Source organism: Anabrus simplex, chromosome 4, assembly GCF_040414725.1.
Source record: "Anabrus simplex isolate iqAnaSimp1 chromosome 4, ASM4041472v1, whole genome shotgun sequence".
Classification (NCBI taxonomy): domain Eukaryota; kingdom Metazoa; phylum Arthropoda; class Insecta; order Orthoptera; family Tettigoniidae; genus Anabrus; species Anabrus simplex.
The window spans coordinates 63,447,386-63,473,161 of record NC_090268.1 but is presented as its reverse complement, the minus strand read 5'-3'; positions in this window follow the sequence as shown (position 1 = coordinate 63,473,161).

The following is a 25,776-nucleotide window of genomic DNA, read 5'->3' as shown; positions in this document are numbered from 1 at the left end:
CTGTGCACGGACCATTGCAGTAGCGCAATCCATCTCCTGTCGTTACAGCTCGAAGCAGTTCATTAATCACGACATTGACCACATTAAAGGGAAGACAGTAGTGATAGCATCATTACTTTTCTCGACTCCATCGATACTGCAGAATCGAGGTGGTATATTTTTATACGTATCTTATTAGTTTTAATAAAACATTGGTCATACATTACGAACAGCAATCTTAACAAAATCTAACGTCCATAGTCTCAGATTAATGCCCAACTTCGCCCACCGCAGTTGTTCTTATTAGTTTCCATGATTAAATGTAGGACGTTCTCTATACAGCTGATAAGCGTGTGGATATGCGATGTATCACTTCAGGCTTGGTCGCTCAGGGCTAATACCTAGGACTTAAATTACACTTGGTCATCTGTTTGTGTGATACACATCTTATTACTACTGAAATTACACAGCAGTATAACAGCGATAGGAGTGATGAAGAAATGGGTGCGGATACGCTGAGAGGCGTGTATATATCCTTAGATTGGCTTCCCTGCGTCAATTTCTATAAAATAAAAAAGGAATATTATGTAGAAGATAAGGTGACCGGTCGAATGACTGGAAACAGGCTGTGGATTTTCATTTTCAAGGAACGTCCTGTACAGAACAGGACTAAAACCATTGGGTTACAGACAGTTTAAGAGTCAGGACTAGAACGAAATATACCCCCCCCCCCTCCTTTAATCGGGTGATAGTGGGTTCGAGCCCCACTGTCGGCAGCCCTAAAAATGGTTTTCCGTGGTTTCCCATTTTCACACCAGGAAAATGCCGAGACTGTACCTTAATTAAGGCCACGGCCGCTTCCTCCCACTTCCTAGGCCTTTCGTATCCCATCGTCGCCATAAGACATATCTGTGTCGGTGCGACGTAAACCAAATCGCAAAAAAAAAAAAAAAAAAAAAAAAAAAAAAGTTCCCCTGTGAGTTGGGGAGGTACAATGACACCCATGGGATCTCCTGTCTGTCCTAAGAGGCGACTAATAGAGGCCCCAGAGGCTCCTAACTTGGGAGCGTGGGTTCGCGACCACGGGGCCATTAGCTGAGTCGTGGCATTGCTGCCACTTATTTGTGCCAGGCTCCTCAGTTTCATCTATCCTGTCTGACCTCTACTGTTCAACTCTTGTTATTTTCCGACCCCGACGGTATTAGAACACTCGAGGCCAAGGGAGTCTTTCATTTTCACGCCCTTCGTGGCTCTCGTCTTTGGCCGATACCTTCATTGTTCGAAGTGTCGGATCCCTTCCATTTTCTCTCTCTGATTAATGTTATATAGAGGATGGTTGCCCAGTTGTACTTCCTCTTAATACAATAACCACCACCACCACCACCATCAGCACACAGTGGTCACATACTAGAGCACTTACCCTATCAAAAAATCATGTAATTCAGTGTAAATATTGGAGTACTATTCTTTTTCTTTCCTGGCCTTTTTTTATTTAATTAGTGTAGGCACTAATTTGGATCAACCCTAGTTTTACAGTTGGATACCCTTCCTAATGCCAAGCCTATGCGGAGGGATTATTCTCTATTGCGTGTTTTTGTGGTGAGTAGTAGTGCGACATGTTGTGTGCAATTGTAGATATGTATGAAGTCGATCACAAATACCCAATTCCCCAGATAAACGAATTAACCCAAAGAGGTTAACATCCTCGCCCAACTGAGCATTGAACCCGGGGCCCTGTTAACCCAAGGCCACTACGTCGACCATTCAGCAAAAAAAAAAAAGCAAAGTCATCTCCATACAGACCATGAAGGCCTTGGAGTGGTGGAAGCTAAAGGCTTAAAGGCTTCCAGTATCCGTAACTTCGGCACTTATTGGGGTAGAGGGGTTAGCTCCACGGCCGGTCACCTCTGCCCCTAGGAACTAACCTGGTACTCATTTTTGGTGTAGGCTGAGTGAACCTCAGGACCATTTGTACCTCCGAAAGTGGAAATCTCATTTCTTAAGTTTGTCGACTTCCTGAAGGGGATTCGAACCCACGTCCTTCCGGGTGAACCGAACACGTCTTTACCGCCTCGATCAGGCAGCTCCTAGCCATTCAGCAAAGCTCCTATTAAATAATATTTCTAATCTGAGTTATTTAGACAATTACGTATTAAGGAATTACGTTCAAAATGTATAGTTTAAAGAGCGTCTGAAGAGATTAAAGAACGAGTGAAATTACTGAATAGGGCTGAGTTGTGGTGATGTCTCTGAGCTACCACGCCCGCTAAGGAGAAAGAATTCTCCGCTCTTTAATTACTGAGGTGGCGTGCTCTCCAGTCATATTGAACGTAACTAAAAGAAACCAATTTGCGATGCTATGATTGGCTATCAATATACTGAGTTAACAAATCTGATGAACTGTTTATGTGTTGCAATGCTTAACGAGAACCAATTGGAGAGCGGATAATATCATGATCATGAGAGTCACAAACTACCCATGAAATATTAGGCTTCTACGAAGTTGTTACAAAACATCTTGATTAGTAAATATCGTGTGTATGTTTTACGATAGTCAATAATCTGGGGAGAATATACGAGTTGTCTTCCTAATAGAATTCTTATTTAAGGACACACTGTAATCAAGTTTGGCAGTGTCCCCCCACCCACATCAGTGGCTAGGCGGTGATAAGTGTGACCCACGGCACCCTGTAATTGGACTACCAGTTAACAGGCAGGGAGTGTCTCCAACCAATTAAATTCTCACCACACACACACAACTATTAACAAGTAAATAAACTTTATTTTCAACCACGCAACAGCAGATAAAGAAACTGTTTGTAAGGGACTCAGAAATATACGACCAAAGTATATAAGATATCTTATAATTTTACGAATTATATTTGTTTCACCTCTGTTATTTATTAGCTTTCTTTATGTACTACCGCGGGAAATTCCTATTACGAACAAGACAACCTGTTGGTGGGAGCTTCCTCAAGAGCTCTCAATTTGACAACATAGGTTAGTGACTCCTTGTTGAGTCTAATATTTCTTCCTCTTTCCTATGCCTGAGTCCTCGCGTTCAACTCTTCGACACCGACGGTATTAGGTCTGTATAGCCTATCCCCAGAGAATCTCACCTTGGGATCGCTGTTTAGCGACCGCAGTGGCCGTATCTGAGTCTGACAATGCTTCCACTCACTTGTGACAGCCTCCTCATTTTCATTTCTCCTGTCTGTTTCCTCTTGGTCTGCTTTTGTTCTAGTCCATTCTTCCTCTGATGAGTGTTAACAGAGGTTGGATGCCCAATTGTACTTCTCCTTAAATTCATAACCACTACCACCAGAATCAAATGATTTACTCTTATTTTCTTCCGGATACACGTCCTTCTTTTACTAATATCTTCGAGGAATTGGATCTCTTCGCAATTATCTTTGAAATACAATAAACAGGGAATGATTATCTTGTTGTTCTTCCCGTAAGAAGATAATCACCACTAGGGCCCGGATGTTTATGATATGACATTTTTCTTTATATTAGTGTATTTCTATGGAAAATATAAGTTAAGCATGATTTTATCTACGGTGGCTAAATTTATGCAATTTTCACAGGTCATATAAAGTCATATTTTGGCTTTTTAACCTTTTTTTTGGTCATTTTTCGGTAATTTTCATATTATGGTCATATTCCCCAGTGATGTTTCACATAAATATATTTCTAAGAACGACAATTTTTAAAAAATACAGACAATTAGGAGAGGTGAACAATCTGTCTTTGAGACGACTGCAAGCAATATGTGAAAAATGGAATAAAAAGATACAAATTTGAAAATAATACGAAATAAATGTCACACTTTGATGATCGATCAGAGAGAATTGCAATAGTAAATTACATACGTTGTAAAGTTTTCAAATAAGAACGATCTAATGTTTTCAAGCAACGTTGTCTTGTAACGGAAAAAAGACCGCTCAACGTCGCAGGATGTAATTGCGCCATTTTTTAAATACGTCAAATCATTAGAGTTCAATTGAGACTCACTACTCTGTCGCTTTTCGTCTTCTTTTCAAATTTGTATTTTTTTTTTCATTTCATTTTCACATACCTTCTTGCAGTCGTCTCAAAGACTAAATTTTCACATCTTACTAATAAATTGTTGTATGTAATATTTTACAATTATCTTAGAAATATATATTTATATTAATTCGGAGAGTAAGCTCTATAGAAAGAGACAGATGCGTATAAAGCGACATAAAATGATGACTTCCGAGTTAATAATAATAATAATAATAATCGTATGGCCTCAGCTACCGTGTGCAGACATTTCAATTTGACGCCATCTGGCTGTCTGCTCGTCAATTTCGACGTTCCGTTTTACTGTAGGCGCACTAGATGGCAGATCGAGTAAACCGAAACTCTCTTGGGCGTCTATGGCTGAGATTTAATGAATTTTGTCGGGTAAACACCAAATATGCCTTTGCTGGCAGGATGTAGTGTTTACAGTGCACTATGTCTTCTGGTATGGGCTAGAGCAATATTGTTACTTCCATTGATCTGTCTCAGCTTTATCCTTGGCTTTGACAAGATGAAAGTGACTGAGGTATGAGTGATGTTAGTAATGCCAATCCTTATGCAGCCAGTCCCTGCTATGAATGGTGTGAAAATGTTGCTCATAGGGTCAGTTGGTGCATGCATTTCAGTGGGCTTGGCAGACTGATATGTAATAGCAACTTCTGGCTCGGTGAGGAAAGCAACGGGAAACTACCTCACTCCTCATTTCCCTAGTACACCTCTTCAGTGATGCCTAGGCCATTTATGACAGCAGATGGCGGAGCTGTTGAGGATCCAACCAGCCTTCGGGCTGAGGACTAAACACAATACAAACACCAAATGTGTCACCAGAGATCTTTTACATGCCGACATCGTACGACATGGAGTGTCTAATGGACTTTTTTCCGCCCTTCAAAAATCCGACTACCTCTGCCGGGTTTGAACCCGCTATCTCTGGATCTGAGTTATTTTCACCGCTTGGGAGCGTGGTTTGGCGACCACAGGGCCCTCAGCTGAGTCCTGGCATCGCTTCCAATTTATTGTGCCAAGAACCTCTCTTTCACTTGTCCTATCCGACCTCCTTTGGTCAATCCGCCTTTGGGTTTTGGGCGGCATTTTTTGAGCCTCATCCAACATTTCCATATCTTGAAATGTTTATTTTTGTTAGCCTATTTGTAACGTAACCTAATTTTCATCCATCTTTCCACTTGTAAAGTTCGTTATTTGTGTTACAGAATTGGTTAAATATCTTGGTTTAACCAAGTACCCTCCTGTGGATGGGGTCGGTAGAATAACACTAATAGGCGTCCCAGGCGCTCCCGGCTTGGGAGCGTGGGTTGCAACCACGGAGCCCTTAGCTGAATCCTGGCATCGCTTCCACTTAATTGTGCCAATCTCCTCACTTTCACCTGTCCTTGGTCAACTCGTGTTCTATTACGACCCTGACGGTATTAGGTTTCCGTCCCCCTCTTGGGATACCAAGACCTGAACGTCGGTGTGGGGGCTTGTGTGCACGTAAATCCCGAGGATATGCCAGTTCAGGGTTACCCATGCAGGATTGGCCTCGGTGCAGGGCCAGACTAACAAGGTGTCCTCCGTGTTGCCTGAGAGGTGTCTGTGCTCTTTATCCTTCATTACCATTTCTACCATTCTATTCTCACCGTCTTAATTTTCATTCCTCTTCGTGTCTCTCCAACCTCTCTGCCTCGGGTAGTAAAGTTCTATGGAGGATTAACGCTCGCCCAATCCCTATTTCGGGTCGTGGCGAGGTGATGTATGGCTACTGGCAGAGTAGTTCTTAGTGACCACCTCCAGATACCAGGTGCCCTCTGGACACGTCAGAGCTCTGCCAAACCTTCTTATCCCAGGTACTCGTGGGACCGAAGACGAACCTCTCTTCTTCTTCTTTACTTTCAAAGGGCGGCACCCTTCCAAAAACGGCGTCTTTAAAAAAGAATGGAAAGAAAGCCATATAAACCAGAGCTTGTAGATTATCTAGGTGACGAACGTCTAACTCGATTCCTGGTTGCTTCCAGGGTCGATGGCAAGAGATTTTTAGATGAATGTCCATTTTTGATTAGTAATTCCGTTGAAAAAATGCTGTTGGTGAAGTCGACGAGATGCGCAAGCTTCGCGATGGATTCGTAAAAATCAAGAGATCATCAGCTGAACAGTCCAGTCGGCTACTTAAAGCCAAATTATTCGGAAAGGTAGGGTGAAAATCTAGAAGCACCAACCCCTGAACTCCTGCAAGGGAGTTATATTCTACGGGGATTAGGTTAAGTCTTCCTATGATAGCCATGATCAGATCCCTAGCACGTTGGGGTGTAACCGACGTGAAGAGTTTGAAGAGGCGTGTGGGCGACAAGCTGCTCGATACAGGCGCTTTCATCCTTACCTTCGACGCCAAAACAGTACCTGAAAGGACAAAAGTAGCTATGTCTCTACTGACTGTTCGCCAGTATATTCCAGCACCAATGAGGTGCTGTAACTGCCAAAAGTTTGGCCACACATCATTGAGATATCAAGGTTAGACGACCTGAAAAATGTGTGGGAAGTGCGAGCATGCTGGGGTTGACTGCACATCATCACCTGTGTGAGTCAACTGTCCAGATGTGCAGGCTCCTATCTCAAAGGTGCGTCCCACATTCAAACAGGAGAAGAAGGTCAGGTGATAAAGCCACTGGTTAAGCTCAAACCAAAGGCTGCTCCGGAGTTCTCCACCTCCTTTTCTGAAAAGGTCCCGAACGTGCGGATCATCCCACAAAGTTTTACACCGTCTATCTCTAGACAGCTAGCATCGAGAAGTCTCAGCCGCCACCAAGAGCAACAAGTACTGAAAAAAACTGAAGATCCTGGGAAGGTTTTGGAAACTCTTGGGAGTAAAAAAACGTGCGCTATTGCCGACGTCGCCTGGGAAAGGCCTTTCACAGGGACGTTCGGCTGGGAAGTACTCCCCCAACAGGGCAGGGGGAACGACTTCCCCAAATAGGGCTGGAAAGTCCAGCCCTCCATCCAATGCCCAGACCTAGAAAGAGAAGAAGGGGATTCCCCAAAGCTCCCCTAAGAAACTGGAGAAGAAGCCTTCTCCAACTCAATTGGGGAACACAGGTTCCCCGAAGAAGACCGGCAAGCCATTTGCCGGTTTTCCTCCAAAACAAAGACAGAAAAGGTGGGCAAGAGCGAGAGATCCCGACGCCCACTTGCTCCATCACTTTCTGGTGAACCAAGTTCTCCCAGAAATTAGGCCCACTTCTCCCAGTCAGTGCAGTCAGGCAGGTGATGCACGTAATATTAAATTAGGAAATAAAGTCTTGAAAGAAGTACATGAATATTGTTACTTCGGTAGTAAAATAACTAACGTCGGCAGAAGTAAGGAGGACATACAATGCAGACTAGCACAAGCAAGGACGTGCTTTCTTAAGAAAAGAAATTACTCACTTCAGACATTGATATAGAAATTAGAAAAACGTTCCTGAAGACTTTCATCTGGAGCGCGGCATTGTATGGAAGTGAAATATGCACGATAACTAGCTCAGAAAGAAATAGAATAGAAGCTTTTGAAATGTGGTGTTACAGAAAAATGTTGAAGGTGAGATAGATAGATCAAATCATAAATGAAGAGATACTGAATCGAATTGTTAGAGCAGATCAATTTGGCTAAATTTGACGAGAAGAAGAGACAGAGTCATAGGACACATCTTAAGACACCCAGGACTTGTTCAGTTGGTTCTTGAAGGAAGTGTAGGTGGTAAGAACGGTACGGGTGGACCAAGGTATGAATAAGACAAGCAGATTTCAGCAAACGTAGGATGCGATAGTTACTTAGAAATAAAAAGTTTAGCACAGGATACGATGGTATGGAGAGCCGCATCAAACCAGTCTATGAACTGATGACTCAAACAACATTATTATTATTATTATTGTTATTATTATTATTATGATTATTATTATTGATACATCATTATAACACACACTTTATAGGGGTATTTCCTGTGATTCTGTTTCAAATAATTTTGAAATTCGCAGCCTATGACGTGATGCAGCATTCAGTAAACTAACCTATTCCTAATTTGACAACCGGAACTGACTTACGCTCGAACATTTTATTACTGGTGTATTTTTCATCTATAGCATGACTTTGTGACTTCATGAAATAAACACAACGCCGTTGAGATATTAAAACCCAAATAGAATAACATCGGTGCCTTTCAAGAAAAAGTAAATCGGTCAGTTTCGAGTACTAAAAGACAACTTACGAGAATGCTATGAAGAACTGCTTCCTCTAGGGCTTCCGAGAAACTGGTATGTCTGAAAGGAGTAAGTCGTAAAACTGTAATAATAAATTATATTTCTTCTTGTAACTTAACATTTATCGAAGTAAAATAAACCATCTGGAGACTTCAAAGCAAGCATAATGAGCTCCAGCGGCTAGAAAAACAAAAAAGACACAGTTCCGGGTGACTGATGACCCTACGCATGAACCAATTATTATCAGACCTGAATAAAAGTTGGCTCCTGAATAGTCGATGCACTTTACTTTAAAAGAGAACATTTTTAACATTCTGTTCCTTATTTTATTTTTATTTATACTAGCTGTTGTACCGGGCTCTCCTCGGGCAATTTCTTTAATGTTTAATTTTGGTATTATTTTATGAACTGTTTGAAGTGATTGTTTTATAGATTTCTTTATTATGACGTTGACTGAAAGTTTACGAACTCTTTTGTAAATTTAGGGTTATTGATATGTGATTTAGCTGAGATTATGATTTCGCATTAAACTATTTCCTTGTGGGAGCACAGATTGTTGGGGAAGTAGCTGATCCTTTCCAACAAATACTAACAGTAAGTTATGACTGTATGTGTTTACGCCTCGGTCAATAGATACGATGTACACGATTCAGACTCTCACTGGAACTGTCTGTCACCAAACAGGCTAGAGACCCTGAAATCTGTGGACTCAACACAAATATCGATCATTTTGGACATATTCTCTTTCACCCTTTCTCATCCCCCATGCCGACGGTGGATAAACTTGGACTTAAACGACATCCAAGGTGTCACTATTCATCTCAGCGACCCCGAAAACTATGCATTGGACATTAACATTCGTCGTTTACTATTATTTTTATACTTCACACCTGACCACCCGCCACCCCAAGGGCTGCTAGCGGTGTCCTACCCATTCAGTATTTTTCTCAGATAGTGAGTGATCTGTGAACTAAGTTTGGTTGAAAGCTGTGGTGGAACATACACACATACATCCATAATCTCGGCCATTTTGGAAATATGATATCTCATCTCAACCCGCATGCCGATCGGGACTAAATTTAGTACAAAACAGCATCCGGAGTGTCACTATTCATCTTAGCAACCCAGAAAACTATGCATTGGACATTAACATTCGTCGTTGTCGATTATTTTTCACATGTCATCCCTTCCACCCCCCATCCCAAGGGATGCTAGGGGTGTATTACCCCACAACACATTTTTCCAGATAGTAAGGCATTTGTCCCCAAGTTCAGTTAAGAGGTATACTGGATCATACATAGATAATCTCGGTCATTTTGAAGATTTTCCTTCAACACTTCTCAACCTTCATTTTCACTGGACCGAGCTTGATAGCTGCAGTCGCTTAAGTGCGGCCAGTATCCAGTATTCGGGATATAGTGGGTTCGAACCCCACCGACGGCTGCCCTGAAGATGGTTTTTCGTGGTTTCCCATTTTCACATCAGGCAAATGCTGGGGCTACACCTTAATTAAGGCCACGGCCGCTTCCTTCTCACTCCTAGTCCTTTCCTGTCCCATCGTCGCCATAAGACCTGTCTGTGTCAGCGCAACGTAAAGCAACTTGCAAAAAAAATTAAAAATATCCTTTCCACTGGGGCTGAAATATGAATTAAAAGGCATCCAGTGTGTTGTTCATGTCATCGGTCCCAAAAAATATGGATTCGACACTGATATCGGTCGTTTTCGATTATTTTTATCTTCCACGCATTCCCCTATGGAGCTAGGGATGATACCCTCACAGTATTTTTCGCAAATAGGAAGCCATATATGTATTGTTTGATTGAGAGCTATGCTGGAACATACAAATATTCATCCGTAATCGCGTTAATTTTGGACATTTTTTTTCACCCCCTTCTAACTCCCATTCCGATTGGGGCTGAACTTTGAGTTACACGGCATCCAGTGTCACATTTCACCTTAACGATCCGAAAACTATGGATTCGACGCCAATATCGGTCGTTTTCGATTATTTCTTATGTTTCACCACCTCCACTAGGGGTGCTAAGGGTGTCTTGACCCCACATATTTTTTTCCAGATAGTAAGTCACATTTGTACGAAGTTTTGTTGAGAGCCATGCTGGAACATATAAATATACTGTACATCCATAATCTCAGTCATTTTTGGACTTTTTTCTCACCCTGCTATGATAATGTGGCTGAACTTTGACTTAAACGGCATCCAGAAAGTCCCCGTTTATTTCAGGGACACCGAAAACTATGGAATCTACACTATTTTCGATTACTCTTATAAGCCATCCCCTCCCAATCCCACCCCTAGGGGTGCTAGGGATGGCTTACCCCAACAGTAAGATAGAAAGTCATAAGAGTACCAAGTTTGGTTTAAATTGCTCCAGTGGTTTAGGAAGAGATGTGGAAAGGTGGATCACAAACCATGGCGGTGTGTTCCCATCCTCCTATATACAGCATTTTTCATCGGACTATCATGATATAGCGTAAGCAGCTGTCACCTGGCGACAATCTGTCCATCAAGTCGATCCAATCTTGGTGTGGGTTTGCAATTAAATTAATTATATACAATTACTCATCGTAAAAAACTACCTATCTGCTTGTCCGACAGGGTGAAAGCAACGTAGAGCTGACCCTGTATGAAATAGGAATCCTTCAAATTAACTCTGCAGTTGTGGAACGTTTGACCCTGAGCCTTACTGATAGTCACACTATAAGCTAATCTCACTGCAAATTGTAATCGTTTGAAACAAAATGACAAATCGTTTGAGATCAACGGAATTCTTCGTATAAAACAGTTTTTTTCCTTTTTCTTTCCCTCAATAATATTGTTAAGGAACTGTTCCAGTAACTATCAGCTTTATACTCAAGAATTAGAGAATATAGTAACAGATGTACTCAAGCAGCAAACTGTTATGGTTCTGAGATCACAATACTAATGCGAGATGAATCGAAGATAGTACATAAAACCAAAAAGTACACATCACAGCCTTCTATAGTACATTCTCACTCGTTTTAATACATTCAACGACGTAGTCAGCCACTTTCAAGCCCTACATCTCCCACACCACCAAAGCTACAGACGCATCCACTATTGTGCACGATGGGAGACTTGAGGCTACTGCCACACACACAAACACTAGTGGTCTGCAGTGATTACGTTTGGCTGCACGATGTTATATACGGACTCACACATCTATTTATATGTAGATTTTCAGGCGCAATTCCTAAGACTCGTGACGCTGACAATAATAATAAAAATAATAATAATCGTATGGCCTCAGCTACCGCGTGCAAACATTTCGATTTGACGCCATCTGGCTGTCTGCTCGTCAATTTCGACGTTCCGTTTTACTCTAGGTCCGTTAGATGGCAGACAGAGTAAGCCGGATCTCTCTTGGGCGTCTATGGCTGAGATTTAATTAATTTTGTCGGGTAAATACCAAATGTATCACCAGAGATCTTTTACATGCCGACATCGTACGACATGGAGTGTCGAATGGACTTTTTTCCGCCCTTCAAAAATCCGACTACCTCTGCCGGGTTTGAACCCGCTATCTTGGGATCCGGAAGCCGACACTCTACCACGGATCCACAGAGGCAGCTGACGCTGACAATAAAGGCATCGAATAAAATGTATACAATAATTAACGCCCACGCTCCTGCAAATGATGAAAACAATAGAAGAAAAACCAGAGAAGAGGTGGATGAATTCTGGGACCTCCTATATCTAACAGTGAATGATCTAAATTTAAATCATACCAAAATGTTAATAGGCGACTTGAGTGCACAATTAAGAAAATAATAGAGATACAGGGACAAAATAGGAAAACGGCCAGCTCGAAAACAGACGGATAAAAATGGTATAAGATTGACAGACTTTTGTAGAAACCATAATATGATATCAAAATCTACCTATTTTATGAGAAAACCTAATAAACTTAAGACATGGAAACACCCAGATTGGAGAAAAGGAGAATGGCAGTTAGATCATGTTTATATGGAAAAGAATTATCATAAGGAAATCCAAAATGTTAAAGTACTTAGAAAAATAGACACCGGATCTGACCATTACGTGCTGAAAATCAAAATTAAATTCACACCAGTAAAGAAACCAAAATCAAAATATAAATTGAGAAACGTTTATGATCCCCATAAGCTAATAAATAATGAACCGTATAAAGAACAAATTCTAGACCTTGATAAAACAGATAAATTAGAAGATATCATCCCGAAAGTAAAAGACATAACTGAGGAAATAGCCTTACCAAGTAAAGGAAAAAGCATCAACGGTGGAATGAGGTATGCGATAAAGCATTTGAACGTAGACACCAGCCATTGTTAAATCATCAAAGTCAGAGAACAGAGACATTGCACGAAGAATTTACCAAGCAAAGAAAACTAACCCAAAAAACAATCAGAAATATTAAAAGACATCAAAAAAAGCATTATTCAACAAATGGAAATGGATCACGAAAAGACCAATTCTAGGGAATACTATAACATGTTTAGCAAACAACTTCAAAAATATTAACCGCCAACACTTATGCTAAAAGATAAGAACTGCAATATGGTACAAAATAATACACGATAATACCCAAATTCTAGCAGACACATTCAATAAATTATTGAATTGTGAAGAAGCAAAAGAACTACTTCATATAAATACAGACATGCCCACTAAAACTCCACCGGAAAATATTGATCCACCCAGCTTTGATAATCAAGTCATAAAAAACTGAAAAATTATAAAGATCTTTGGGAAAGACCAAACATTTACCAAGTTGTGGAAAAATGCATCGGAATCAATTAGAGAATCACTTTACCAATGCTTGATAAAAATTTGGAATGATGAAAAATTACCGGACTATTGGACAACTGCAGTAATCCACACTTTAAACAAAAAAGGAGATGGAGCAAATCCTAATAGCTATAGAGGAATATCACTCCTCGGTGCAAATGTCAACTGGAGAAAGAATTATGGGAGTACCAGGGAGGATTTCGACCATGGCGTAGTTGTCCAGATCAATTCGTAACATTGACATTATTAATGGGCATCTACAAAAGACGACAGAAACAAATGACAATCACTTTAGTAGACTTTCGGAAAGCTTATGATTGCATTCACCAACCTTCAGTATTAAAATATTACGAAATTTTGGATTACACCCTAAATTAGTTAAAATTATAAGCTTAACGTTAGCAAATGTTAAATCAAAAGTGAAGTTTAGAGGAGAATTATCCGAAGCATTCACAATCAGAACAGGACTAAGGCAAGGTGATGTATTATCACCACTTTTATTTAATTGTACTCTGGAATACTTGATGTGAGATTGGTATAAAGAGAATAACATAAATATAAAAAACTGGAAACATTAAAGATGAAATTATCCTAAATTGATTAGGATTAGGCACTACTAGCTAAAAACTTTAATGAAGCTCTGAATCAAATCACAAGTCGCCAAACTATTGCTGGAATAACAGGATTAACAATTTCATTTTAATAAACTAAAATAATGACAATAGATCCCCTTTTAATAAGCAGTGTTCTGATAGATGGGATAGAAAATGAAATTGTACAACAATTTAAATACCTTGGAGAAAGTATAACATACAATTTAAATGAAAAGAAATCTTGGACAGAGAGAACGAATAAATTATCCAGAGCCCAAAAAGTAACCAGAAATGCACACAACAAGAAATGATTTTCAGTAAGTACAAAATTGAAACATTATAGGACTGTAGTCCAACCTGAAATAGGTTATGGAAATGAAACATTATTTAAACTAAGGCAAAAGAATAACATAGACACAATTTTAAAAATAGAAAGAAGAATAGTAAGAACATGTATTAATAAGAAGTACCAAAATGAAGGAGAATGGTGAATCATCCCATAACGGATTTCATAAGAAGAGAATATCATTATTTGTTCATCTGTTGAGAACACCTCAAGACAGGTTAATACGCAGAATTTTTGAGAAGCATTGGAAACAAAAACAACAACTTGTCTGAATAACAGAAGACATGACAGAATTAGACGTAATACTGCAGGATTTAAAGAATAAATCAAACAAAGTAAATAAATTGAAGAACAGTAAAATACCAAAAAATGATAAAAGAGAAACAACAAAAAGGGTATTTTCAGAAGAAGAATTAAAACGAAAATCAGATAGAATGAACAAATATTGGAAGAGCATAAAGGAAAAACCCATAAAACATCATAGACGGACAGAAATTGACTAAAGTAGTCCAATGCGGCCGTAAAATGGCAATAATAATAATAATAATAATAATAATAATAATAATAATAATAATAATAATAATAATAATAATATACAGATTACTTTTTCTCTGCTGTAATATTCCTGCTATTTCCGAGAAGGTGATACTGTAGGTACAAGTCAGGATTGCCATACTAGAACGGAGTACCGTCATCATCAAGAACGAACTTGTCCATGAAGGTGGGTTACAATCCCACTATCATTCATCCCTAAAACGGTTTCCTTCTTCGGAACTTTTCTTCATTTTTTTCCCCTAAAATATTTTTGACACCTAACACGTAAGTCACTGCTGCTTCATTCTATGTCCAGTTCCACGTGATTATCTGTACAAGATTGGAACAACACATAGACTGTATAAAACCTGTTTTAACCTTAACGTATAAGTTCGATTTAATATCCTTAAATTCCCCCTGTGGGTACGGATGGTGGAATAACACCCACGGTTTCCCCTGCATGTCGTAAGAGGCCTCTAAAAGGGGCCCCAAGGGATTTCAACTTAGGAGCGTGGATTGGCGACCACGGGCCCTCAGCTGAGTCCTGGCATTGCTTCCACTTACCTGTGCCAGGCTCCTCACTTTCAACTGTCCTATCCGACCTCTCTTGGTCAACTCTTATTCTTTTCCAACCCCAACGGTATTAGAGCAGTCGAGGCCTAGGGAGTCTTTCACTTCCACGATCTTCGTGGATCTTGCCTTCCTTTGGCCGATACCTTCATTTTCTGAAGTGTCGGATCCCTTCTATTTTTTACTCTCTGATTAGTGTTATATAGAGGATGGTTGCCTAGTTGTACTTTCTCTTAAAACAATAATCAGCACCACCACTAGGGAGTATTTCGATGTCTCATCCTTGACCGGCTTTACCATTCTCTTTCCAATTCCCTCATTATTCAAAGGTTCGGAGCCCTTTCCTTGTCCTCTTTTATTATTGTTAGCAGAGTCCGGCTCCATGGCTAAATGATTAGCGTGCTGGCCTTTGGTCATAGGGGTCCCGGGATCGATTCGCGGCAGGGTCGGGAATTTTAACCACAATTGGTTAATTTGTCTGGAACGGGGGCTGGGTGAATGTGTCGTCTTCATCACCATTTCATCCTCATCACGTCGCGCAGGTCGCCTACGGGAGTCAAATCAAAAGACCTGCATCTGGCAAGCCGAACTTGTCCTCGGACACTCCCGGCACTAAAAGCCATACGCCATTTTTCATTGTTAGCAGACGTTAAGTCCCTAGTTGTACTTAATTTTGAAGCTATAACCACTACCACTTTAAAATTGAGTTATTTTACAAGTGTTTGTTCCCCAGTCGGTAGGGCAATATAAAAGATCCGCGAAATTCAGGGCGATATATGAAACAACAGCTGTGCGGCCATATTTAAATGAAGGTAATTAGAAAAAGGAACAGGGCGCAAAACCTGTGGAGTGAATTACATATTTAATTAAATCCTTTTAATATGTACCACCCATGAAGTTAACTACATTACAATTCAGAATAGATGAATATGTTAACTCAGTAATGTTTCATTTTAATATTTTTAGCTAAAGGGTAACATTAGCATTGTAATCGCAATGGTCATATCTCGGAGGGATACGAATTATGCACATGTTTTTTACTTTAACATTCCAGTCATAAATTTGTTGAACTTCTCTTTCACTTGTGAAGTAATGTTTGAAGCATACGGCCTGGGAGTTTAACTTCTGATATCAATAGGTGTTCTTTACAACGATTGTTTGTTAGTACAGATTCACATTTCTTTCCATGTCATTGTTAAGATACAGTTAATGTGATATTTCTTTCCGGTTTCATTTAGTCCACATAGAGTTCAACAATTGACAAGCTACTTAAGTTAGTGGCTTTACTTAGGCATTTGTGTCCTATATTTATAATGGTGCTCAAATGAGGTAAATCAGCGCCACTTGATTAAAACTGCAAGGTCACATGTTGCCAGAACGCAAATATAGTACATGGCAAGCGTCGAGGTTCAGGGCAGATGACGTAACAAGTGCAGGTTCAGCGAGTAGAGACAAACATAGCAGTGCAACAGGTAGCCTACTGTTTACAATGGAGATCACATTACTACATACTTGTGTAAAATTTTACTTCCTTCCAATTGTTTTAATTCAATAAATGCAATCATAAGATAATGAGATAAAAGACAATAGCTAGTGCTTGGTATGTTAAAGCATTATGCTCTATTTACTTATCCCCCTGTGGGGGGGCGGGAGATAGGCAGGATGACACCCACGGTATCCCCTGCCTGTCGTAAGAGGCGATTAAAAGGGCCCCAGGAGCTCTCAACTTGGAAGCGTGGTTTGGCGACCACGGGGCCCTGACCTGAGTCCTGGCATTCTTTCCGCTTACTCATGACAGGCTCCGCACTTTCATCTACCCTATCCGACCTTCATTGGACAACTCGTGTTCTTTTCCGACCCCGACGGTATTAGAGCACTCGAGGCCTGGGGAATCTTTCATCCCCCCCCCCCCCCGTTCGTGGCCCTTGTCTTCCTTTGGCCGAAACCTTCATTTTTCGAAGTGTCCGATCCCTTCCACTTTTTCTCTCTGATTAGATGGTTGACTAGTTTCACTTCCTCTTAAAACAATAATCTAAACCACCACGACCTTATCTGCCTATAATATCCTACCCCTAATCCCACAATCCCGCAGTACGGCTAACATCCTTTCGTCTGGTATGGTGGTACTCTGTCATATACCTTCTCTAGATCTACGAAACAAACATAAATATCTATTCGTCTCTCCCTCTCTGGTGGGGGTGGCAAAATAACATCCACGGTATCCCCTGCCTGTCGTAAGAGGAGACTGAAAGGTGCTCCAGGCTCTCTGAATTTTAGAGCGTGGGTTGGCGAACACGGGGCCTGTAGCTGAGACCTTGCATTGTTTCCACTTACTTGTGCCAGGCCCCTCACTTTCATCTATCCTATCCAACCTTCCTTGGCCAACTTTTATTCTTTTCCAACCCCGACGCTTTTAGGTGTCGAGGCCTAGGGAGTCTTTCATTTTCACGCCCTTCGTGGCCCTTGTCTTTCTTCACTTTTCGAAGTGTCGGATCCCTTCCACTTTTCTCTCTGATTAATGTTGCATAGAGGATGGTTGCCTAGTTGTACTTCCTCTTAAAACAATAATCAATCACCACATCCCAGGTTCGATTCTAGGCTGGGACATGAATTTTAACCTAAATTGGTTAATTCGTCTGGCTCGGAGGCTGGGTGTGTGTGCCATCTTCGTCATTAGAAATCATCTTCCGTAGGGCCCCATACTCACAGACATGCATGTCGCCTATAGGCCGTCTACTAGGAAAAATACCTGCACCAGTCCTCTCTGGCGGCCATACTCAATTAATCAGTTTAATTAATTAATTAATAATTTATTGGTTTTACGTCCCACTAACTGATTTTCTTACAATTTTCGGAGACGCCGAGGTGTCGAAATTTAGTACTGCTGGAGTTGTTTTACTTGTCAGTAAATCTACCGACACTAGCACCTTCAAATACCACCGGACTGCGCCAGGATCGAAATTGCCATGTTGGGGTCAGCAGGTCTTAGCCACTCTGCCCAGCTCCGATTTTGATGTGAGACATTTGATTCAAACATGGCGTTTCTTGATATCGTGTTTCATATTTTAAAGTAAAGTTTGTGTTCCTGTGGTTTACACTTCATTTCATTTTTCTAGTACGTCTCTTAGCTTTTACTACCATATCAACAGTGGCTTATAACTGCAGGTACCGGGCGAGTTAGACGTACGGTTAAGGGCGCGCGGCTGTGAGATAGGGGGTTCGAACCCTACTGTCGGCAGCCCTGAAGATAGTTTTCCGTGCTTTCCCATTTTCACACCAGGCAAAAACTGAGGTTGTACCTTAATTAAGGCCACAGCCGGTTCCTTCCCACTCCTAGGCCTTTCCCATCCCATCGTCGCCTTAACACCTATCTGTGTCAGTGCGACGTAAAGCCAATTGTAAAAAAAACTGCTGGCTAGGTTACATTCAGCTCTGTCGAGGGCACTTTTATATTATTTATTATATAATATTATGAATTTCTGATGTTCACACTGTTCCCTTACACTTCAGCTGGGCATAGAAAGCATGCATATAATTGACTGTCCAGCAACAAGTCTTACAGAAGATCCACAGGTGGTCTTATTTATGAGGCAAAGTGTACAATCAATACTTGTTATGAATATCAAATGAGCAATTTATTCCGACTTATATAGTTGGTACACTTGAAGTAAGCTTCGCCGCTACTACAGATTTATTGACAAATTATTGTTGTCTTCAATGTAAGGCTGTAACATATCGGTTCAAAGTGCTGGCATAAAAAGATAGCATGATGAACTTAATTTGCACCTACTACTTTCTTACGTCAATGGTGATGACCGTACGGTTACCTAGGCAAGACTGATTGGCAAATTTAAATAAGGTCCCTTTTTCACACTGAACCTTGAAAAAACTCTCCTCCTCGTAAAATAATTCTAAGTTGCTAAAATATCGACTATCTTAAATTAAAATTTTGGAAATTCCGATGAACCACGTGAATATTAAATTTCTCACTTACCTGGAACAGGCTCATTATCTGGGACAATAAAGAACATGAGCCTGGTATAATTGTGTTTGCCTCCAATCCTTCAACATTCCTGTCCAACCAAACATGACACTCTCTGCTTGTGGGTGGGGGCGGTAGAATTCATCCACTGTATCCTCTACCTGTTATAAGGGGTGACTACTAGGGGAACCTTAGGCGCTCTCAATTTTGACGCGTAGGTTGGTCACCACGGCGTTGTTTCCACTTCTTGCACCTGGCTGCACCCTCTGTGGTTAGGGACGGAAAGTGACACCCACGGTATCCCCTGCCTGTCGTAAGAGGCGACTAAAAGTGGTCTCAGGGGCTCTGAACATTGTAGCGTGGGTTGGCGACCACGAGGCCCTTAGCTGAATCTTGGGATTGGTTCCACTTACTTGTGCCAGGCTCCTCGCTTTCATCTCTGCAATCCGACCTCCCTTGGTCAAACCTTGTTCTTTTCCGACCCCGAAGGTGTTAGAGCACTCGAGGCTCACGGAGTCCTTCATTTTCACGCCCTTGGTGGCCCTTATCTTTCTTTGGCCGATACCTTCATTTATCGAAGTGTCGGATCCCTTCCCTTTTTCTCTCTGATTAGTGCCATGTACAGGATGGTTGCCTAGTTGTACTTCCTCTTAAAACAATAATCACCACCTCCACCACCACCTTTTCTAACCTCCTGCTGCTCGTACACTGAGCGCGAGAATACAATGAGATCCTTCCCCTGCAGGTATGTAGATGATCGCCTCCTTTCCCTGTATGCTCTTTTCCTTTCAGCTTATTTCTTTGGCGGGAACTCCTTCTTTCGCAGATAGAGTTGCCCACAAGGAAGTTCAAGTGAACAACAACAGACGGAATGAAAACCTCCAATTTTCTCAAAAATGCTTGTGGCCCCTTCTTTTTCTATACCCTTCACATGTGAGCGGTTAAGTATAAGAAAGGGCCAGGAGCCCTAACTTCACCACAGATAAAAAGGGCTTTATCTATTTATCTATCTATCTATCTATCTATCTATCTATCTATCTACCTAATCTGTCTATCTATCCTATACTGCTAGTTGATTACCGGTACTTGATCTCAAATCTTTGCAAGAGAGTATTTTCTGTTCACTGTTGTTCACAACCCACTCTCCAAGTAGGAGCTAAAACAAATGTTTGTTCAATACATGTCAATATTGTACCTCAGCAAGACTTTCAAGCGATATATATAACATAAACCAATGCACTATTAAGAAAATGATTTGTGGTTAACTTCACTAAAAATTAAGGAAATGTATTCCGTAAGTTATTGCTCACGAAGTAGTTAGCAGTGTTCTTCGATAATCGAATGCAAATATTTTTGAGCTTCTATAGAATACTGAAAAGGAAATTCTTAGGGAATAAAAAATATGACGAGGCAACATTGACAAGTGTTAATGAAGCCACGCCTAGCAATGTGTGGCCTCTTGTAAAAAAATTAAGGAGTAGATTGATATCGTAGCAATAAATATATATCACAATAACACGCTCCTTAAACAACCTGAAATATGTCCTTCTCACATGCAAACCGTGCACACAAATCACGGGAATTAATAAAGCTGTGGGCATAGGTGGTGTACTTCACTCCATCCAGGCCAATCCTGCTCTGTAGGGATGCTGTGTTGCCGGTATTAATACCTATAATGAGCGATGATGAACATGTTGCCTTCAAATGATAAATTACTTCGCACCACGGCATCTACTCCCACATCTATTGGAACGATTACCAAGAAGTGTGGTTCAGATGATGTGCTAAGGTCTCGAACACAACAGAAGCACCAAACTTTTTACCACTCATAGCAGACCCCTTACCACCGGCTTAAACACCCTAGTCCTTCGCAAAAGCGTGGTCGCGATGATGTATTGAACTAAGGCCACATGTGTCCTTCCAGTTCAATTTCGGCGGCCAATATGTGCACCTCATCATTACTTGCCAAAAATAATTATTACGTTATTCCAGTTTATGTTCGTGTTGTATGGTTCGTAATAATAAAATATGTGGGGTTATTCGGTAAGTTATTTCTCACGAAGTAATTACCAGTGTTCCTCGATAATAGAATGAAAAATTAATGAGCTTCTATAGAATACAAAAAAAAAAAAAAAAAAAAAACAGAAGAAATATAGGAATCTAAAATATGACGAAGCAGAATAGACAAGTGTTAATGAAGCCATGGCTAGCATTGTGTAGCTTCTTAAATAAAATGTGACGAGTAGATTGATATTATATCAATATATAGCAGAATAATAATGGATCAAAAACGACAGCAATGTGGAAAATTTTATCATGTGTATAATGATGGAAAACAACATCCCTATTGACTTTCTTGATACATGAGAACGAAAAGCACTACATTCGATTATATTTCAGAGAAAATAATTTAATTTTTTATTCAATAATTGAATAAAACCGTCGTCAGCTATCAACAGAATGAAATGCTAGGTGCTAGTGACTGAATTCCAGTAAATACAATTTTAAAAAATTCCATTCAAGCTGTCCTAAAGTTCTGCATACTGGATAGGCTGTTCCCTCTACCTATGCAATGCAAACATTCTAATTTATATAGGCCTATATATATATATATATATATATATATACAATGTATTTTTGTGCCCTAATGAAATATGAGAAGGTACGGTAATTATTCTGGTTTCATAAAACTTCATTCAAACTTAGATTACCATATAACCACATTTGAAAACAATTATTCCTTCGTAAAGAGGAGGGGCGTGATGGCTAAGTGAGATCGTCACTGATATCTCACCACGGAGGCCGTCTCTTCCAGGTGATGTCCCCAGTGGTTCAGGCTATTCCTAAACCTGAAAATCCCGTGGAAAACACCACGAGATCATCAGTCAAGTGCATCTACAGATCTACTTGCTTTTACTACATTTAGTGTTAATTCGTTATATTTCATTGTTATTGTTGCTTATACTGTATTATTTTAAAATATAATTTGTGGATTACAAAACAGTCCGCCTCTGTGGTGTAGTGGTTATCGTGGTTAGCTGCCACCCCCCGGAGGCACGGGTTCGATTCCGGGCTCTGCCACGAAATTTGAAAAGTGCTACGAGGGCTGGAACGGGGTCCACTTAGCCACGGGAGGTCAACTGAGTAGAGGTGGGTTTGATTCCCACCAGAGCCATCCTAGAAGTGGTTTTCCGTGGTTTCCCACTTCTCCTCCAGGCAAATGCCGAGATAGTACCTAACTCAAGGCCACGGCCACTTCCTTCTCTCTTCCTTGTCTATCCCTTCCAATCTTCCCTTCTTCCCACAAGACCCATGTTCAGCATAGCAGGTGAGGCCGCCTGGGCGAGGTACTGTTCCTCCTTCCCAGTTGTATTAAATTAGGAAAGTGAAGACTGACTATTTGAATATTAGGTAGAAAATAATCTTCATACACGTACTACAGGGAGTATCATAATTTAATACTTGTAGGAATGATGAAATACACAGAAACAAACGCTTCTGGAAAATGAAATGGGTCTGAAATGAATTGTGTGTTCTGTCCTCAGCCCTAAGGCTGGTTGTATCCTCAACAGCTCCACCATCGGCTCTCAAAGATGGCCTAGGCATTACTGAAGAGCCGTACTAGGGAAATGAGGACTGATGTACTTTCCCGTTGCTTTCCTTACCGAGCCAGAAGTTGCTATTATAGGTATCTCAGTCTGGCAAGACCACTGAAATTCATGCACCAACTGACCCTGTGAGCAACATTTTCACACCATTCATAGCAGGGTTTGGCTGCATAAGAATGCTATTACTAGCATCATTCATACGGCCCTCAATTTTGTATTCTCAAAGCCAAGGATAAGACTGAGAAAAGTCAATGAAAGTAACAAAATTGCTCTAGGCTATACCAGAAGACACAGTGCACTGTGAACACTAGGTCTTGCTAGCAAGGCATTGAAACGAGTTATTGGTTGACAAAAATCTGAAAATGTACTATGGGTGTCTAAATGAGTTATGAATGTCATTTTTCAAAACCATGTCATGCCGTCAGAATGCAATGTACGCAGTGCGTTTTAATACGTGAATCCGACGAAGAACTCGTCGTTTGGGTGCTTGCAGCTTGTGTACAGTACTCAGCGCTAAGGCTGGCTGGATCCTCAAAAGTTCCGCCATCAGCTGTCGTAGATGGCGTAGGCATCACTGAAGAGGCGTACTAGGGAAAGGATGAATGAGTGGGGCTCTTAACCAGGGAGCGTGGATTGGCGACCACGGGACCTTTATCAGAGTTCTGGCATTCCTTCCACTTACTTGTGCCGGGCTCCTCACGTTCATCTATTCTATCCGATGTCCCTTGGTCAACTCTTGTTCTTTTTCCGACCCCGATGATATTAGAGCACTCGTGGCCTAGGGAGTCTTTCATTTCACGTCCTACGTGGCCCTTGTCTTCCTTTGTCCGACACCTCCGTTTTTCGAAGTGTCGGATCCCTTCTATTTTTTCTCTCTGATTAGTGTTATATAGGGGATAGTTGCCCGGTTGTACTTCTTATAAAACAAGAATCACCACCACCGCGTGCTTGCAGCTGCGAACACTCGACAGCACATCCCTGGAGTCTTTAAACGAAAACGACCGGCAATGGAACGTGATTGCAGAGCATGCATTGAAGCATGGAGACGCACTTTTGAACAGTTCTTGCAAAACATTGCAATTAAATTGACATTTAATACTTTTATTCTCTCGTCAGCAAACTCAAAATGTATTTAGCTATTAGTTTTCGACCTATGCTTATTTAATGTTTAAAATACCTGTTTCTGCTTGATATTTGAGACAGTTAATCTTATCAAGTCTGTCAAACAATATCTCCCTGTAGGTTCGGGTGGTAGAATAACACATACGGTATCCCTCATCTGTCGTAAGGGGTGACTAAATGGGGCCGATGGGGCTCTTAACTCGGGAGCGTGGATTGGCGACCACAGGACACTTATCTGAGTCCTGGCATTGCTTCCACTTACTTATGCCAGGCTCTTCACTTTCATCTGTACTATCTGACCTCCCTTGGCCAACTCGTTTTTTATCCGACCCGTGGTCAACAACACACGCTCCCAAATTCAAACACCTGGGGCCCATTTTAGTCGCTTCTTACGACATGCAGGGGATAGCGTGGGTGTTATTCTATCATCCCTACCCACAGGGAGTATATCTAGTGTCATATATACGATATTTATATGATAGAAGTGGATTAACTTATGCACTAGTCAGTAGTGGGATGGCGGCAGATTACTTGAGTTGGAAATACAGAGACGCCCCCTGTGGGTATGGGCGGTAGAATAACACTCATGGTATCCCCTGCCAGTCGTAAGAGGCGACTAAAGAGTGCCCCAGTGGCTCGAAACTTTGGAGCGTGAGTTGGCGACCACGGAGTCCACAGCTGAGTCCTGGCATTGCTTCAACTTACTTGTGCGAGGCTCCTCACTTTCATCTCTCCTATAAGGCCTCCCTTGGTCATCTCTTGTTCTTTCCCGGTATTAGAGCAATGAAGGCCAAGAGAGGTTTTGATTTTCACGCCCTTCGCGGCCCTTGTCTGTTTTCGGCCGATACCTTAATTTTTCGAATTGCCGGGTCCCTTCCATTTTTCTCTCTCTGATTATTGTTGCATTGAGGATATTTGCCTAGTTGTACTTCCTCTTAAAACGGTAATCACCACCACAGTCAGTAGTGGGAATGCAGAGACGCCATTTTTGTTTGTGTAGATGTGTATCGAACCACGGTGCAGCAACAATTTTATTCAACAAGGTTAAATTAGGTGCTCCTTGCTTCATGATATCTCTGACTATCTCAAGAACAATTTCCTTTACGCCGCACCGACACAGATAGAGTAATAAATAATAAATAAGTTACAAGATTGTGCGCAACTGTAATATGACCTAAACAATGTTGTGAGATGGACAGCAGCAATGTTTTGATGATAAACGGGGTTAAAAGTCAGGTTGTGAGTTTCACAAATAGGAAAAGTCCTCTCAGTTTTAATTACTGCGTTGATGGGGTGAAAGTTCTTTTTGGGAATCACTGTAAGGTGGTAGGTGTTAATATGAAGAAAAATCTTCATTTATGTAATCACATAAATGGGATTTTAAATAAAGGGTACAGGTCTCTGAAAAATATGGTTATAAGGGTATTTAAGGGTTGTAGTAAGGATATAAGGGAGAGGGCATATAAGTCTCTGGTAAGATCCCAACTAGAGTATGGTTCCAGTGTATGGGGCCCTCACCAGGATTACTTGATTCAAGAACTGGAAATAATCCAAAGAAAAGCAGCTCGATTTGTTCTTGGTGATTTCATCAAAAGAGTAGTGTTACAAATATTTTGCAAAGTTTGGCCTGGGAAGGCTTGGGAGAAAAGAGACGAGATCCTCGACTAAGTGGTGTGTTCCGAGGTGTCAGTGGAGAGATGGCGTGGAATGACATTAATACACGAATAAGTTTGAGTGGTGTCTTTAAAAGCAGGAAGGATCACAATATGAAGATAAAGTTATATTTCATGGGGACAAATTGGGGCAAATATTGGTTTACAGGAAGGGGATTTAGGAACTGGGATAACTTACCAAGGGAGATGTTCAAGAAATTAAGAAAAGAAAAGAAAAGTCTAGGAAAACAGCAGATAAGGAATCTGCCATCTGGGCGACTGCCCTAAAAGCAGATCAGTGGTGA